Source organism: Amblyomma americanum, chromosome 5 (assembly GCF_052857255.1).
Source record: "Amblyomma americanum isolate KBUSLIRL-KWMA chromosome 5, ASM5285725v1, whole genome shotgun sequence".
Classification (NCBI taxonomy): Eukaryota; Metazoa; Arthropoda; class Arachnida; order Ixodida; family Ixodidae; genus Amblyomma; species Amblyomma americanum.
The window spans coordinates 149,706,335-149,725,818 of record NC_135501.1 but is presented as its reverse complement, the minus strand read 5'-3'; the positions used below and the strand labels follow the sequence as shown (position 1 = coordinate 149,725,818).

Here is a 19,484-nt window from a genome sequence, read left to right as displayed (position 1 = left end):
CATCAGCAAAACGGAGAGTACTAAAACTGTGTTGCCCATTGGGGCAAGTTCAAGGAGGATTCGTCCTCAGTATTCCATTTATCAAGGCACCACAACCTAGAGCGAATCTTGAGCGAATTTACACTGATCTTTTCGATATTTCGTATCAATTAGGTACTTATGAAATTCAACAAACACAACCCATATGACGTCACTAGTGAAATCGGTGTCGTTTACCACAGAGCAACCGTTGAAGCATCTGTGAATGAGGAGGAGCCAGCACTTACTTTTCCGACACATGAGTTTTTCTTATCTCTACTTGGCCTCAACTTTGAGTCGCAGCCTTCCACCCTGCATACCACAAAATATATAAAATTAATAGACGCAGTTTTGCTACCTTAACATCTTATCGCCTACATAACAGTACTGCAAAATGTTGAGAAGACGTTGACGTTTCTTTTTGGCACATGATTCTGTAAATATCGGGCTAAGCATGGTTCAGAACATTTCTTACATTTTATGAATGATTAAAAGAAAGAAAATCATGTTGCTTTCAGACCGGAGGCTGTGCAACAAGCACTTTCGTGGTGGCTGTAGGCTTAAATGTATCAAATCCAAAGCCTTCGTCAAGTCGAAATAGCGTTACTTTGCCCAAGTAACCAAGGCTGCTCATCAGAATGATAAGTGTTCTTTTGCCATAGAACCGTCTAAAGCACCTTGCTTCCGTCTGTGCGTGTGTTCACACAGCAGACATCGGGTGCTGAAAAATTGTTTTTTCACGCAATGTGCTGCAATTTCGGAGCCCACCTCGAGCCAACGCGTGGATGAAGCCCGTCCAATGTGACCGGTCGAAGGGGCCAGGAGGGAAAGCTGCAGTGTCGAGCGGGGTGGGGGGGGGGGGGATCCGCGGTGGGAGAAACAGGGAAGAAGTAGACGATGAAAAAGGAGGGATGGTGTTGCCGACAGAGAGACTGAAAGAGGAGGTCAGCGCAGCGACGCTGCTAGCCTATCGCTACCGATGCCACGAAGGTGATCGGCAACGTGAGCCCGTCTAATCGGGTCAGTGTTTCTCTTTCTCCCGAGCGGCTGCATCTCGTAAGCGAAGTGCTCGGTGAGAGATTCCGTCCAAGATTCTCTCTGCGGAAAGCAGGGTAAAAAAGTAAACGAGAAAACCAGCGTGCGCATGTGGCGCAGTAGCTGCTCTTTTAATACCCCTTTAATCGCCTTTTCAAGAGAAAGGTAAAAATATAAATGGACGTAGGAGAGAACCTGGACAAGCATATATTTTTCAAACTTCAAACCAATGAAAAATAAATTAAAACGACGGTCGCCGCGCTCGTGTTTGCGAGACTCGCTATCGACAATACCCAGTTTTGCTCGCCGCAGCGCTAGAAGCCGATCGACGCCGTAAACTCAGAGGAACTGCGGCCGACGAAGACCCCCCAGCCACGAGAGGGACTCTCGACAACGCGTGAAGGGCAACTTCAGGAACTGCCATCGCGGACAAGGTTCGCGCTAAGAGCACTGGGCGGCAGCGATAGCGTAGGAATAGGAAGCGCGAAGCATCTATCGCCGCCTCCTCCGCCGGCACGCACCGGTTGTTTAACTGAGCTGTTTAGGTAATTTTTTTCATTAACCTTAGGATAGAACGACCAACATGTTTAGACCAGGCCATTTTTAATGGACCTGCTTATGAAGCCAATACTTCATCGCACTTGGATTGATATGTCCAAAGCCAAACCCGAAATTTTCAAAGCTTTCTTTACCCACGAGATATTGCTTTTGTCAAGGAAAAAGGACCGCCATTTAAAATAGGGTAAAATGTAACACATTAAAAAAGGAGAACCAATTGGTAGGGTTTCTTTCGTGCTTTCCTCAGCACAGTCTTCATTAATCAGAAAATGTGTTCAGATCTTATTCACAATTTTTAAAATAGTAATAATCTGCCCTTTCTGCACCATTTTTTTTCCTTGGGCCGCGTCTGGAAAACTACTATTCTTGTTATTATTTTTATCGTGGTGATGTTCTCTGATTTTCTAATCTCTATTATGTTGTTTAGCGTTGTGTTATGCTGTCTATAAAAGTGACAGGTCGAGGAAGAGCACTGTGATCCGGGCAACTCTTTTTGCTGGAATAAAATTATTTGCCTCTGACATGCAAAGAACACTTTTATTTCAGAATATTGAATTACAAAGGTAAGGAAATGTGCTCTGTGTAGTCATGCGAACGCGTGCAAAATCAGACGTCACCTTTCTCTCCATGCCCGCCACGCACCAGCCGAAACAATTTTTTGAAATGAACCTTCGTCGAAGCGGTTAAATATATTCTGTCAGTGTTCATTGCCAGAATTTAGTCCCCATCTTCATCACCATCATCATCATTATCATCGTCATCTGCCTTACTACACCCACTGCAGGGCAAAGGCCTCTCTCATATGTCTCCAATTAACCCTGTTCTTTGCCAGCTGCGCCCACCCTATGCCCGTAAACTTCTGTATTTCATCCGACCAGCTAAATTTCTGCCGTCTCCTGCTACGCATGCCTTCTCTTGGAATGCACTCGGTTAACCTTAAGGGCAAGCTGTTATCTTGCTACTGCATTACATACCCTGCCGAAGCCCATTTTTTCCTCTTTATTTTGACTAGGATGTCATTAACCTGGGTATGTTCCCTCACCTTCTTTGCCCGATTCCGGTCTCTTAACATTACACCTATCATTTTTCTTTCCGTAGCTTGCTGCGTTGTCCTAAATTTGGTCTGAACCTTTTTGTTTACCTCCGTGCTTTTACCCCGTTGCTGAGTACCGGTAAAATACAGCTGTTGTACACTTTTCTCTTCAGGGATATCGGTAAACTGCCATTAATGATCTGAGAGAACCTGTCATAAGCGCTCCACCCCATTCTTATTCTTCTCATTTTTCTTTCTTATGATCCGGAGCAGCTGGAACTACCTACCGTAAGTGGACATATTCCTTCACCACCTTCCCTACCTCGCCACCAGTTGTGAACTGCTGTTTCCCTGCTAGACTGTTGAACATTAATTTGGTAATGTTTGGTAATTTATTGGTGGAGCATGTTAACTCGCATTCTCAGCGTTTGGATGCGCATATATATTCTACTCAATTAAGTGGCGTCATTTTCCCGGAAATCTTAGATATGCGCGTTAGACAGTACAGAATAAAGCAGCCAGATTGGCTCTGTCATCTTGCGCCATCACAGAGCAGCAACACTGAAGCGCACCTTGAATCTTTAAACTCTTGAAACGCGTAGAAGGTTTGCCCTGTTTTCATCCCAGCATGCGTTTTACCATAGCATCCAGCCATTCTCCTGGAATGAAATCTTTCCTCTGCCTCACAGCTCACCTAGCCTAGATGATGCGCACGAAAGGCCGCCTGATTTTCGTTCGCAGAGTAAAATGTATATATTCGCAGCTGGTATTGCAGTAAGTGAATGAAACACACTGCGAACAAATATCGTCAACCACAATAAATCATCGTCTTTGCGAACAGCTTAGTTTAAACACAGAAAAGGTGTAACAGCGCTTTATCCCGGTAAAAGCAGTTATATTTCTGGCGCTACGATTTGATGTTTTTTATGGTGTGGTATTTCTTATGTAATGCTAAACGATACGAGAGTTTTCTTTTTTGTAGCGACCTTTTTAACAAGCTTTGATTCTTCTGTGGCGTTCAGTTGTTAACTTGACTTTGCCTACTGTATCTCTCTGCCATTTGATATCGCACTGGTGCGGATTTTAAACGTTCCTCCTCTTTGTATTGGCAAGATGCATACTAAGTGTTTCGTCTAATACTGCCTTTATTAAGTCATTGCAGTCGGTTTACGTGCTCCAGCAGTCCCTCGAGCGATACACTGAAGGTTTTTTTCCATCTTTCGAATGTTTACGTGGTTGAGACACAACATGTGCTTATTACAATCTCCTGACCACACGTACCAGTGCTCGCGTCATTGTTTCTCTGGGCCGACGACACAGGCACACATAAGTCAAGTAAGCAATATGGCTACCCGCGAACAGCGTTCCGTGGAGCGGTGTATAGCGCATAATTCTATACCACCCCTCCACCCGCCAGGGGGTAAGCTTCAAAATATGCAGCCCTTGATAAGTTCCCGCCGTCGGAATCATGTTCGCGACATCTCGGCTACATACCTTGGCACCATGATGTGCATGCACAGGAGGAAGATGACCGCAACCCCGAGATAACGCTGCATTTTTTATTCTTTAGATGATATTTTGATATCCTGCAACGATAACAAAGAAATGTGCAAAACAGGGCACATTTCAACATATGACAAAATATTCGCACTTAGTTTTCTACAATGGTTCAGCAATCGTTCATAGCAATTGTTTTCCCAAGTTACTTAACAGGGCGGCGTAACATGCAGATAGGAGGGAACCGAGTTTCTCTGCCTGAACTTTTGCCCAAACTGTTCCCGATACAAACCTCTAAATACATCTTTTAAAATCGCCGCGAAAAAACGCTCCAGAAGCTCAGTTTGCGTGAACTGGAAATTTTTTATCACTCTTCATGTGTAGGACGATGGTTGCTGCGAGCTCTCTATGGATAACTTACACCGTTTACATATGCCGCGCAGCGCCGGGTTACGCATTGAATTTATGGGTCTGAATGTGATCTGTGTATGAAATAGGGTTTTTCTATCTATGAAAACTATCTACTTTGGCGTGGTTTATCATTTGCATTTCTCTGCAACTTCATTGCTGAAGTCCATAGTCAATTTTGATTACGTTTTCTAAAAGCTAGTCAAATTTTCTTCTGTGTCACTTTCTCGAGAAATTTTCTGTTTATGGCGGTACAGAGCCAAGCTCATTTCTTACTGTTCCACCTTAGCAGCTTTAAGTTCATTTCTTTAGTTACAGCTTATCTCACAAGTTATTTCCAGAGGAAAGGAAGCTATGAGCCCGAGGATGTCAGGAGACCGACAACTCCCAGAGGCGTGATGTCCTCGCTTACTCGTTAGACAAACAAGTCTGTAAGACGACGCGTTGCGCCGAGCCAATAGCCTCTGCTTCACTTCGGACACATTGCGAAAAAGTAAAGTAACGCAGACGAAGATTTGTGGCCTTCCCCTCGCACTTTTCTTACTGTTGTACAGATTCTGAACACCACTCTGATTCCATTGCTGGCAGAGTTCCTCGAGCCCAGAGTCGGTTTTAAATTTTGATTTCACACAAAAATTCTGTGGCTGCTTGGAGTGTTGGGTGGTTTCATGTCAAGGTATTTCAGTTGTGCTTATCTGACCATGTGCCCGACTTTAGTGCTGAAGTCAGCACCCTTTTCTCTATTCATACAGGTGCCCAGTGTGTTTACAACAGAAAATTATTATAAGCACCCACAATCTAGAGAAGACATTTTGTGGTTGTTGCGGAAACATAATCGACTTCTCCGTTTTGCGATCTCTGAGGTCGCAAAAAGCTGCCGCTGTTTGGTTGTTCTGGCTATCGTTTTCATCGGGTGGGAGGCTTGGTCTTAGGACACCGTCAAGGGCTCCGTAATACCTCCAAGTCGTACGTCTTTATTTGGGCGGTCACGTGGGCCCTACCTACAATGGTAGCCGCCAAGCAAGGGATGAAAGAGGCAGACAGTTAAAAAATGCAACGTTTACTCTTGCTGTCAATCGATCGTGACTGTAAATTGCACGTTTGCTGTTCTCATATAATAATAATAATTGGTATTTTGGGGAAAGGAAATAGCGCAGTATCTGTCTCATATATCTTTGGACACCTGAACCGCGCCATAAGGGAAGGGATGAAGGAGGGAGTGAAAGAAGAAAAGAAAAATAGGTGCCGTAGTGGAGGGCTCCGGAAAAATTTCGACCACCTGGGGATCTTTAACGTGCACTGACATCGCACAGCACACGGGCGCCTTAGCGTTTGTCCTCCATAAAAACGCAGCCGCCGTGGTCGGGTTCGAACCCGGGAACTCCGGATCAGTAGTCGAGCGCCCTAACCACTAAGGCACCGTGGCTGGGCTGTTCTCTTATGTCCGCGCGTCAGTTCTTGTTGCACTTCATGATATGGAGGTACTTACCGGCGCCCTATGGATAACTTTGAATTTTCAGCGTGTTCTCCATTATCGTTCATGTGGCAAACGATATATTGTGAAGTATTTAATGACGGCAAATATTTTGTGGAAGAGTTTTCTAGCACAATTTTCAATATTCGTTTAAAATAGGCCTTAAACACACTGGAAGAGTACGTCCGCGAAACGGGCTTGGAACTGTCACTACAGACGCCGAGCTACATTCAAGTGTCCAATATTGCCTGGAACAAAATAGCAAGCTGCAAGATTTACACTCATGATTGGTAGCCATACATTACAAGATGCGGATTAACTTAAAGTCATTGGCCTAGAAATATGCACATAAGTCAGTTAAAGGAACACAATAGCTCCATTGGACAAAGAAAGCCGGAGAGACTACACTGCACTTGACCATTCGTATCATGTATATGGGTGGAGAGGCAAGGACCGAGACGGCCAGATGTCTTGTATGTTCAGTACTTCAATCCACGATACTATACCAGGCTCAGTTATATCAGCTGAGGAGACTGCAGTGGAGGGCGCTTGAAACACTGAATAGGAATGCAAAGCGCACCAGCATGGCCTTGCCAAAACTAATACACAAGCTGATTCTCCAGGAATATGCACAGTTGACCTCTCTGACACATCTGTTTGAACAGCGAAAGGCAGCAAGAGATTTCAAGAGAAATTATCTTACGCCCGTTGTAGCTGTATACAGTGAGCTTAGAGCACAGTCACCGAAAATATTGCACGCCCCCCCCCCACCTCCACACACGTCATTAAAAATAAACAAGGTAACCAGGCTCTATTAAGGCGAGAGCCTTTAATGGTACATGCTCGCGTCCGTCCGCCTGTCTGTCCGTACGTCCATCCTTTACGCTCTTCAACTCGATAAGAAAAAATCATTGTGCAAGATGGCATTCGAACCACCATGCTTCCGTTCAGCCACCGAGTGTGCTAACGAATACGCTACTTCCTGCAATGCATACGTAGTTCTCCTTGTCTAGGACGATGGAGAATGTTTGCACAAAGGCGTCGAATCAGAGGGTGCCTCCCAAACGCCGTCCAGTGCCACTAGCATTTCAGTGTTGTATGTTGCTTCGTGGTTATTGGCGTATAAGCAAGTAAGGCTATCATGCGCCAAGATCAAGGTGTATGAAACTGTACTCTCTAGATTTTTAGAAATATGTGAAAAAATATGGCAGTGTAGAAAGCTTAAAATGTTATTTCCTTCTATCTAATATTGAGATGAAAAAGTAGATTTATAAATAGCTAACATTTCAAGTTTCAAAAGAGATCGGGTAGCCTCCTCAGCCGTCCTGGGCTGGGCAAGGAACTGGAGGTTCACAACAAATGCAAATCATAACCTTAGCCTTTTTCTCAGGAATGAGAAAGTAGCTGAGGTGCATCAGGGGAAGCACTGTGTCATTATTTACTTTTTGTGAAGAAAACTAGCTTCTGTTAAAAATCTATAAACGCAAAACGTGCCTGCGATTGCATTATCACCACAGAACAATGCTGGTTGAACAGGTGTGCATTGGATATAAAAAGGAGAGAAACACTTTTTTCCGTAGCTTTTTTAGCCCCGAACATGAAATTAAAATGTGATTGACTGTAAGTTCCCCTCCAAATGTACAATCTTTTGTCTTCTTTCGCTAGCAGAAAGTTGTGTGTCGCCTATACGGAGGCGGCAGATAATTATTTTCTTGTAACGTTTCTGGTGCACGCATGACTTGCATTCACCTAGAACTGGTTTTATTAAGAGTAGCTTGTTATTTAGCTCGTTGTACCTAGCGGACTGCCATTTGTTTCCATTACTGTGTAGTATTTTCATGGATTCTTTAGAGGGCATATTTACGTTTTTAACTTGCTTGTCACGTGTCTGATCAGCGCGCAAGCCTGCTCTTTCGTTGCCCTTTATGCTGACATTACTTAGTACCCAGCACAGTCGTATGGTTTGTCCTCGAGTTATGGCTGTTGTAAAGTTGAGTATGAGGTCGCCAAGCAGCGGATTTATTGCATTTCCAGAATGAAGGACTGCAAATGCACTTAGTGAATCTGTGTATATAATCCTGTTGGCGAGGTTCTAATTTCTTTTCTAGGGCTACACGGATAGCATAGCATTCGGTAGTGAAGATGGATGCACACTGTGGAAGTTTTAATGTTCTATTATAATTTCCTTCTACCGCTGCGCTTCCAACGTGAGCATCTGTTTTTGAACCACCTGTATTAAAAAGTGTGAAAGTATCGTATTTTTCCTCGAGTGCAAGGAATTCTTGTATTATAGCTTGTTCTGAAATTTGTTTTTTGCGAAACTGTGTAAGAGTGAAATAACAGATTTCAGGCAAATTGCACCATAGTGGCAGTGAACCTCGCCTTCGAGCAATGTTTGGCATTATGTCTAGCACGCCAAGGTTCTGGCACATCTCTTCAAATCGTAATAGCAGTGGCCGGGTAACATTCGGTTTATTGTTAAAGAGTATTCTAGATAGGCACTTTGTAGCGATGGGATAACAAACATGTTTCTGCAGTGAACATATTTTTAGAATGTAGGAGCATGTGAGAATGAGCTCTTCTGTCTGCAAGTGATGGTTCGTTGGTTTCTACATACAGACTATTTATGGGTGTCGTCCTGTATGCAGCAGTGAAAAGGCGCAAGCCTAAATTATGTACTGGATCCAGTAGTTTAAGGTACGATGGTCTCGCTGATCTATAAACTGTACTACCATAGTCATAGGTAGAGCGTGCTACAGAGCGATAAATTTGTAACAGATATGTCCTGTCGGAGCCCCAGTCTTTTCTTGAGAGTATTGTTAGTATAGTCAGTGATTTGGAAGCACTCTTTTTGAGGGTTTTTATGTGCGGCAGCAATAAAAGTTTTTATGAAAAGTTGTTGCTGAAAATTTGTGCTCAAATTTACTGGTATTGTGTCTTCTTTCAGATAAAGAATGGGATCAGTGTGTAGACCTCTTTTCAGCGAGAACAGAACAACTATTGACTTTTGCATGAAAAACTTGAAACCATTTTTATCTGCCCATGTCGTTAGTTTGTTTACTGTCAGTTGTACTTGCCTCCCGCGTGTTGTTATGTTTGAGGATGTGCAGGCTATTTGAAGATCAGCGACGCAGACTGAATGCCTGATGGACTTGGGCATTATTTCAGCTATGGAATTCATTTTTGTAATAAAGATGGTCTGCTTAATATACACTCCTGAGGTACTCCATTTTCCTGAATGAATTTGTCAAGAGAGCTTTGAGCAAAGTAGTACGTCAAAGGAACGGTTGTAAGGGACACTTTCAAATGATTTCGGGAGTCAGCTTGTAAGCGGTATTGGCCTATAGGTTTCAAAGGAAGTTGCTGGTTTTCAGGTTTAAAGAATGACACTTTGACGACTTTTTTCCACTCGTTAGGTGGAAAACCTGTATGAATATTGTATGAATTATAACATTGTATGAATATTGTATGAATTGCATGAATCCCAACAAACTCAGAATGCCTCTATGGTAGGCTATAAAAGATGGGCAAGCTTTTATTAGCGTATCTGGTCGGGTCCTGAAGCGGTTTTTTTGCTGGCAGACAGTGCTCTATTCGTTTCTTGGAGAAGAATTAAATCGCTGTTCTTGGTTTACACGTCCACTTTTTGGAACCCTTTCTTTTTTCGCTATAATTTTGTATATTAGGAAATACAGCGTATAGTGTGACGATGTGGAAACTGCAGCGAAGTGTTCCCCAAAAATCTCTGCCTGTTCCTTTATACCTGTTTTTGTGCCAGGTGTTGTCAAAAAAGAAGTTTTGAACGGTGAAAAGGTGCCATTAAATTTTTGAACCAGCTCCCACATTTTATATTTGTCATTTGACTGTTTATAGAAGAAACATTACTTTGTCACTGGGTTTTCTCTACACGGCGATGGATGTAACGAGATTTGGCTTTTGCCTTTTTAAAATGTACGAGGTTATCTCGTGTTGTGTACCTACGAAATTTACCCCAACCTATATTGTGTAGTTTTTTCCTTCCTTGCAGTTTTTTGTCCACCACACATTGTGGTTTGGTCGCACCACCCCTGAAGACTGAGGACTAGCTGAATGTGCTGCAGTTAAGATGCAATTCGTGAACTTCTCATTTATTAGTTCAATGGTCAGATTTTGTAAAACTTTTTGTAAAGCGGCAACTGTTCTAAAAAGTTTCCAGTCTTCTAAATAAAGCTTCCAACGCCGCGGCTTTGTTGGGGTGATTTGCGGTGGAAATGTTAAACTAATTAATACAGGAAAGTGATCACTGCCATGTGGGTTGTCAATCACATCCCATTTAAAATAGTTTAATGAGTTGAACAAAAAGGCAAATCTTGGCAGCTCATTTTCCTATTTCTTGGAGAACAATAAGTGTGTTTGCCCATGTTAAAGAGGCAGACATTGTTGCAGAGAATAAAATCTTCTAGAATCCGGCCCCTGTCTTCCGTTTGATCACATCCCCAAAAAGAGGAATGAGCCTTAAATTCCCCAACTAAAACATATGGCCACGGTAGTTGTATTACAAGTGTTCCTAAATCGTGAAGTGTGACGGTTAGGTAAGGTTCAATGTATATAGATCATATTGTTAAGGTTTTAATATGAAGGATGGTGACAGCAACTGCTTAATATGAGGTGTTAAGGTCGATTTTCCGAGGTGCAACGCCCCCCTAGACCACTGCGCGGCACCTCCAGAGAGCCTGCTTCAATTCTCTCGGTCGTAGCAAAAGACATGATACTCTTTAAGAGCATTTTTTTGTGGTCCTAGGTTAGTATCCTGGAGGCAGAGTGCTATCGGAGAGAATGAAGTTAAAATATCTGTTACGTTAGTGTAGTTGTTTAAGAGTTTGCGACAATTCCAGTGAACAAGAAATGCCATGATGTACACTAGTTGGGGATAAGGTTCAAAAACTAGGTTGGTTTGTCTTTTGTACATATTATATGCACTTTATCGTTTTGTGCGCTCGAGATAGCTTTGTCGCCTCTGCAGCGCGGGCGAGGGTGGAGTTGTGTCCATCACCTCACAAGAGGTGTTCTCCAGCATTTAAGATTCACAAACAATTGTGTGCTTAAAATCTTAACCACACCTCAGTGACACAAGTAGCTACACCGCGCTAAAGGCTTTCGGCTAACCGGACTTTAGGTCAACAAAGTACCCCCTGAAGTTTTATGCAAATTAAAGCTCACGAATCGAACGGTGGTTGATAGAAGTCTGGACACGGGTATAGCTTATCGGGCGCATGTCACATAGAAAGGGCGGGAGAACGACATATAGAAGCGCAACCCATTCTTATTTAATCACACATCCGGACTACGCCTCTGACTGCACTTCTACGCTTGTGATGGCGCTTTACGTTATTCGGGATGCCTTTGAGTCTACAAAAACATCCCGTCTGTATGAAAAGCCCATATCTACACGAGCTCCTAAGCGGATATTAAACAAGTAAAATGAGTTACAAAAGCACTAAGCATCACTCAAGAGGTACATGCTCTGAATAGAAAAATGAATAAACACATACAGATACATTAGACACAAGATACTCAGAACCTTTACCAGAGGAAGGCAGATGTCCGTACCAATCACAGCCCAAGTAGGAATGCGTTGCCAACAAGCCTCCCTTTTGGTCTACACTCTGCTCTTCCCATCTTGTCGTCCTGTCTAAGTGTGCTTTGATTCCCCGCGCACTTACTTCTTTTCTGATAGCTTCACGGGATTGGATGAGGTATTATATAGAAGGCTAAGGACTGGGGCCGCCCTTACCCTGCAGATATTAAGCCGAGGGGTTCTGAAGACGATGCAGTGCTCAGCACGTCTCAAGTGCTCCACGCCAGCCGCTCAGGTGGGTCTTCACCACCTTTTGTGGACTTGCTCAGGAACGTACGGCTCAGGACGACCATGGTTACTGGAAGTTGAACTTAAGTCCGCAAGGAAGAATGGTCTTTGCGGCTTACGGAGAATTCTAAAAGCTGGTTCCTGCTGAGCTTCCTAAAAGAACAGGCTCCACGACCTACTCTAGGTTAGGGACATCCTGTTCTTATGCCGCAGAGCAATTAACCGAACAATAAAATGAAGGGCCGCGTCAATGGGACGGTTCTCTTATCGTAGCGTAGGGCATAGCCAGCACCAGCTGCTAGAGCCACTTCGCAATCATCAGGCGAAGTGTGTGCTTGGCGCATGCCAATAGCGGAAGCGGCTACAGTTGGCACACTCCAGCTGAATATTCTCCCCCTGCGTCATATAGTCCAAAACGTGGTCATCAGCAGTACTCTCGGATAGCCGGAAGCTGTGCAGAAGTCTAGGGCTATTCTCTATTGTGGTTCTGTCGCATCACTATTGACCCTCTCACCTAGTAAGCGTCTATTTATTGTTTGAAGCAGCCCGTGTTTAAAGTCAGGCTACAATTACAGGCCAGAACTCAAGCCGAACGCACTACCTCGTTTTCTTATTGGTTTCTTTGCACAACTTTACTGCAGATGTTTTTAATGTTGCATCGTAAAGAAGCGCCGAAAGCCACGCGAAGCCGAAATATAGCATTTGCCCCATTCATTTCGTGAAATATTGCTTTGTTCACTGCACTGCGCATATGAGGTATTGGTTCCTTAAAGCGAAAGCGTCGACAGAGTGGCGATCGCTGTCTAAAAATTCGTAATATCGCCATTTAGGCAGTGAGTTTACCGCGCGTAAAACGCCTTTTCTCACTTAATGGCTGAGCAGGAAAGCGACTGGTTTAGGAACAATTGCCTATTGCCGAGAATATTTCCAGTGTTTGTTCGTTTTTCAAATCTGCCGCCACACCATCTTATCGCATTCTTTGCGACGCAAGACGCGACTAGATTTATCTCGATTGATCGCAGCCAGGCAGAGCTGATTCTACGTTGTTCCGGAATGTTCTAGCAACTTCGCACGCTTTATCTCGAAAGTTCGCTGTCAGTTTTAAATTGAGCACGGCCGACAGCGGCGGACATTCTGTTCGACGACAGCCGAGCACGCTTGTCGCTTCGCCGCCGCCGAGTGATTCAGTCCTTTTTGGGTGCAAGTCAGCCCAATATACAGTTTTCTTTTAGAAGACGCTTTCGTCCGTCTTCATCGCTGCTTCGACTGCCGTCACCAATACGTGACATCTGGTGGAGGTGCTGGGTAGCCCTACATGTTCCGGACGCCCCCTTCAAGTCGTGAAGCCAGCCCTCAGAGCTTTGCAACCGAGGACGAGCCAGCAGCTCGGCCATCCGGCCGACGTCTCCAGAGAGAAGAGCCTGAGTTGGGGAAACTGCCGGACCGCACTAGACAGCGAAAAGACGCTGCTACGAGCACCGCAACCTCGCCGAAGATGTCGACACCGATCATAATACAGCAGCCGCGGGTGCCGCCAACTTTCAATGGATCCCTCGGCAAAGACCCTGAATAATGGTTGGATCAATTTGAGCTCGTGCCGTCATTCAACAAATGGAATGATGCCGCAAAAAATGGACACGTGTTCTTCTCATTGGATGGCTCCGCACGCACGTGGTACGCAAACTACGAGTCGTCCCTTACGACATGGGAGCTATTCACGAGAGAACTATTGAAGGTATTCACCAGTGTCGTGATGAAAGAGAGCCGAACGACTCCTCGAGTCCAGGATCCAGCTTCCGAATGAGCCCGTCCGCTGTTAAGTCGAGGAGATGAAGCGCCTATTTCGCCGCGCCGACCGCGGGATGACCGAGGAAAAGAAAGTTCAGTTTTTAATGCGCGGCGTAAAAGAACAACTCTTTGGCAGCCTCGTCCGCCAGCCGCCAAAAACAGTCGAGGAATTCATGCAAGAAGCCTGCACGATTGAGAAGACACTCGACGTCCGAGCTCGGCAGTACAACCGCCCTTCCTCTGCCTGTGCAATCCGTTCGGACACGCCGGCCACCACCAGCGACAGTTCGGGAAGTTATCAGCGAAATCGTCCGAGAGGAGCTACGCCGATTACTGCCATCTTATCCACAGCCACAAGCAGCGACTGTGATGGACGTGGTACGGGAAGAGGTGCAACAGGCACTTGACACCCCGACGGCCACAGAACCCCAGGCCATGTTCTACACCGCTGCAGTAAGGACTGCTCAGCCCCAACGACAACCCCCACGTCCTCCCAGAGATGAGCCCCTTGTTCCATAACGCCGACTCCCAATCCCCGCACGCCCACCCTACGACCGACGCTCAAGCCCCAGGAAATGCGACGCCTGGAGGACTTCCGACAACCGGCCGTTGTGCTCCCATTGCGGTGAGGCCGGCATATTCTTCGTCACTGCCCGTACCGACGTATCGGTCTTCGAGGATTTGCCGTTAACGCCACGATCACGCTAGACGCCATGCTGCCCAACGTTACAGAAGAAGGGAACGTCGATGTTGCCGCCTACCTTCAACATGCAGAAAAAGCTCGAAGGCTTGCCCGATTACGGATCAAAGATCAGCAGCGGTCCGACGCCAGACGCTACAACCTACGAAGACGCAACGCGGAATACAAGCCAGGAGACCAAGTCTGGGTGTGGACGCCCATTCGCTGCCGTGGATTGAGTGAAAAGCTTTTGCGCCGCTATTTCGGCCCGTACAAGGTTCTTCGTCGGCTAGGTGAACTGGATTATGAATTCATCCGTGACACAATGACTGCATCCCAGCGACGCCGCGTACGACCAGAAGTTGTCTATGTAGTCAGTCTGAAGCCGTATTATGCGCGCTAAAGGCCGCTGCATTTCCATGCTCTATTTTCGCAAGATCCGTTTTTTTCTCTTACTAGTCGCATTATTTGTTTTAATGCATCGGGTCGATGCTTCTTTGATAGGGGAGTAATGCCGCGAATATTTACAGTGTTTGTTCGTTCATCAAATGTGCCGCCTCACCATCTTATCGCTTTCTTTGCGACGCAAGCAGCGCCTCCCCTATTTTTACAATGCCTGCCGAATGCGGCCGATCCGACCGTCCAACGCCCTCTCCTATCCTCCTTTCCTACTCTCCCTCTTCGGCTAGCCTTGGTGCCTGCTCTACATTTGTGAGGGAGGGTGACCATCTGAGTGGCGCCTGACGACGGGAAACAGACGAAGACAGTTTTTGAAACGTTGCCTCTTCGTGAGGCGGCGCTCTGCATCCCTCATAGTAATCAGGCTGCCTGTCAGGTAGGAGACCGGTCTCGAGGAGCGCGCGCCGCCGCCGCTACCAAGGTAGATGTATACTGGTAGCGAAGGCTCCATAGACGCCCATTGGTCCAAAAAATGGCGGCTCATGGGCACTCCAGCGCCCCTGTATTTTGGGGGGCAAACTACGCAAACGTGACGTAGAATGACGTCACGCATACGTATGCTTTTGGCGCGAATTATAAAGCGGTCTTTCTGTAGAAACCGCGTTTTCGAGCCCGTATCTCTCGAAGGTTGCTGCCTTTCAGCACGCCCCAACCTTTGCCAGTCAAATGTGCTCGAGTTCCTGCTAGTTATGGCCTTGTTAATGTGCAATTGGGAACGCAATGAAAGTGACTGGTAAAGGAGGGGCAGCATAGAAAGGCAGCAACACTTCCAGACACTGGCGAAGCATGCATGATTCGTAGTGCAAATACTGGTGCTAGTACTTTTGAGAGCTTTTGAGTACAGCAAGGTATGATGCACAAAACACTGGCTCAAGTGCACAGTTCGCAATAGAGTGTACGGCAAGTATTGTTTTCATAGTTTCATATTCATTGTTTATTGCAGCAACCAAACAAATACAGTCACAAAGCACACCCTTGGCACACAAACAAAAAAATACATGTCACAGGCAGCACAAGCAGTATTGTTTAAGTTGGCTAATCATCTCAATAGTCACAGTGCAGATAGGAAAAAGCCCTGAAGTGCCACGAACGTTGTCAGGAAATTGAAAAGTATAGAAAACAATGCTACGACAGCTTCAATTGAAGCAAACATAACATGACATAAGTAGGCGCATCAACACAGACCATAGAGCACACTGGGATTATTCTTCACGTTTAATTTCTTCAGCTGAAAGAATATAGCAGGTGCGTTTACATCTGCAAGGCAATGTTAAAGCCAGCTTTAGCACCCTCAAACGTGCTCAACGTATGAGCAAATACCATACACTGAGCCGGCGTACCATCTCCAGAGTACTTCTACTCGTTAGCCGGATCAATTTGAAGTAATTTTACGTCAACAAAAGTACACATGTAGTACAGCGTACAGTGAAGTGCAAGGACATTCGCGGGGCAAGGACATTCGCACACCTCAGCACTGAAAGTGTGTGCCCTGCAGTGTAGTACATAAATATCCCCGAAAACATGAAGCCAAGTACGCACGAACGGGTTACAGCTATGAAACACGAGCGAACAGCCCGGCGAAACCATATCGAAGCTATCGCGCATACCTAGAGCAGACGACACACCTGTGAAAGTCCAGCGGGAATCGGTGTAGCGTGACACCAATGGTACTATCCACGCTGTCGCAGTGTACCACGGAGCATCGTTTCTTCACATGCCGCAAGCTCATCTTGAAATGAAGCGCTAAGCGCTTCAAAAGAAGAGCGCGAAGCGTGCAAAGACGGAAAAAGGCTTCGCACTGGCCGCACGCCGAAGGAAACGACAAAACCGAGAAAACTGCCGCAGCGGTGCAGCGGGGTGCAAATCTTACCGAACGGTGACAAAGAAGCGACGTGCAAGGACGACGAAAACTTCGCAAAAGGAGCATTTTGAGACCGGCGAGCTAAATTTATACGCTTTACCAGGCGCGCCATCGCAGACAGCTGGCGATAAGAAATCGCTTCGTGAGCTCCCGCCACTGTGGCCGGGTTAGCCGGGTATCGAAACAAGGCCTGCAAAGACGCGCTGTAATGCACCGCACACTCATGAATAGGGGGCAGGTCAAGAGTGTTGCAAAAATACAAAATTTGCCAGGTTTTAATAAAATGACTTACCTCTTTCATAAAACAAGGTGCTATTATATTTTTTCTTTTCTATTGGCAGATTACATTCCAATTTTGTAGTTTTATCATTTATTTATATGAGTGTTTTGCCCCCCCATCCTCTGGTTGTGCTGCAGTCGCGCTAAACCACTTTTCGGCCCAGCCTTCGCCACCACTATAAATCCGCCTTGCCGCTACTCGAGCCCGGCCGTGTCAGGAATTGACGCGTCATCGAGAGCGCCGTGCGTGGCGCTGCTCATCGTGGAGCCACTTTGAGGACCGATTGAGAAGGATGGAGGAAAAGCGGTGGGCTAGGAAAGTTTTCAGATACCTGTATATAAAGAATGTTGACACGAAATGGAGAAAGCGAACTAGAAAATTGACAAGCAAATATCTGGACAGCAGTAAGGGGGCAAATCAGCAATTATCGGTTAAGAAAAAGGTTAAAGGAACAGAGAGAGCTTTGTGGAAAACAGGGATGCTGACGAAATCGGCACTAGAAACATACCGGACCTTTAAACAGGAAATTGTCAAAGAAAATATCTATGATAATTGTAGGGGAAGTTCTTTGTTGTTTGAGGCCAGGACTGGAGTTTTGCGGACTAAGAAGTATAGAGTCAGGTACCAGGAGATAGACACTTTGTGCATTGCGTGCGGAGAGGAGGAGGAAACGGCTGAACACTTGATACTTTTCTGTAACGGGCTTCACCCTACAGTGGAAGGCAGCGGGGCTGACTTACCCAAGGCATTGGGGTTTAGGGATAGTGAAGGGAAAGTGGATTTTAAGAGGTTAGAAGTAACCAAGCGAAGGTTATCTGATTGGTGGCTAAAAGCAAGACAGGAGTAAAATTTCACAAGACATGGCTAGGTGGCTTGAGCCACCGCCCGATGTAAAGGGTTCAGCCGTATCCATCCATCCATCCATCCATCCATCCATCCATCCATCCATCCACTGCAGGCGCTGGTTTTAAAAGGGGCCACAGAGAGTGGGGTACAGCAGTGTTAGCTACAGAAGATTGTGGCGACTTGTTCGAATCGTGTATCTATTTTAGCTACAGTGCTGAAACATTCCGGAAGAAGTACTGAAACTTCTTGGCGGAAATGGGAAATCACAGGGCAAAGGTAGTTAGTAATAGGTTTGCTATATTGGTTTGTGTTTCAATCATGTTTAGTCACGAATATGAGAGAAGGAATAAACATGTTAAATGTCGTAAATCCTCACGAGAAGGCACTTTTCTAAAATAGCAAGTATCAACAGTTTCAAGCCGTCACTCTAGTTTTCACAGGGTAAGCTGTCATCGGTACGACGACATTATGTTTTTCTTGGTTCGTGGCATCTGTCCGCAACAATTGTTTTAAGAAGCGAAACGTGCATTCTACCCTGAAATGCATCTCGCCGCAAGTGATGCCAAAGCACTTTCTGGCTGCCAGGTTACCGGCTTATCCTCAGTTTTATAATTATGCGATGATGACATTTTTTTGACGTATTATTCTGCTTAGCAGCGATTGCCTGTTCAACCCATGACCGTGGTGGCCTCATTTTGGTAAACAGTGAATGGAAAAACGCTCGTGTATTGACACTTAGGCACACGTTAATCTGGAGGCCTGCATTAAGACACGCCTCGAATACGGCATGCCCCAATTAATCAACCTATTATCGCCTAAACTGTCTCAATAAGGTTGTACACATGCAGTAAAGGCGTGCGTGCCATGGTGCTTCGGCAAATACAACACGCTGCTTCGACGAGAACACGACGCGCTACAGATAATTTAATAGAGAAGGGCATTCTTGGCCAGCACCTCGCACTATGTGTGATACTGTGCAAATTGTGAGTATTGTTTCTATAATAACATACGCGCGTCGTTAATAAATAGTCGCTTATAAATTTTCACGAGAAATATGATAACATGCAGCAGTTGTGGATGTTTCATGCTTCGAAGGCGCGGTGCCTTCCTAAAAGATGTTTTTGCGTTGCTAATTTGAGATCGTGTGCAGCGTATGCAGTGGCTCACGTTTTCGCGTCCGTTGAGGTCAGTGCACTCGTCGGCCATGCAACAAAGCTCCTTAAGCATCAAAACAGGGGTTTGCTCTGTTTTCAAGAGTTCAGTTCTTCACCGTTGCCGCTTCCAAACAGTCGGCTGAATTCCTTGCAGAAAGTTCATGGAGATTTGTGGGTCTGCCGCTGAAGCACTGCTAGATCAAGATTCACAATGGCAACGTACTGAACTTCCTAAGACGTGGAAGTCTTGGTTACTTTCACCACAAACCACCTATGGACGATGTGCCCTTTCGGGTATCTGCTTTTCTTCCTGCGCTATTAAATAAAATTTCTCGTCGGGTGTAAAAAACATATCGGCGACTTAGGGAGGCAAGAGGTGGGGAAGGGGAGCTTCGGAAAAACCAGCGCCTCCTCTATTTTTAGAAATAGAGGGCGCGCTGGGAAAAACAGTTAAGAGGTGCGTACGTAGGAAACTCACTTTCGGCGACTCACTGTACGGACGTTCTGCTCGGTGCTGACGGCAACAAACGGCTGAGAAAGCGATACAAA

The 19,484-nt window shown here is 45.6% G+C and overlaps 1 long non-coding RNA gene across 1 annotated transcript in view; it reads right to left on the bottom strand.

The window, feature by feature from the left end:
• Positions 1-266: 266 nt before the first annotated feature.
• The window catches only part of LOC144135144 (uncharacterized), a 29,044-nt gene continuing 9,826 nt past the window's right edge, over positions 267-19,484 (bottom strand). Inside the window, exons 2-3 of the long non-coding RNA XR_013315392.1 lie at positions 4,139-4,230; positions 267-330 (exon numbers count right to left, since the gene is read on the bottom strand). This is a non-coding gene — a long non-coding RNA (uncharacterized LOC144135144). The remainder of the gene's footprint in view (positions 331-4,138; positions 4,231-19,484) is intronic.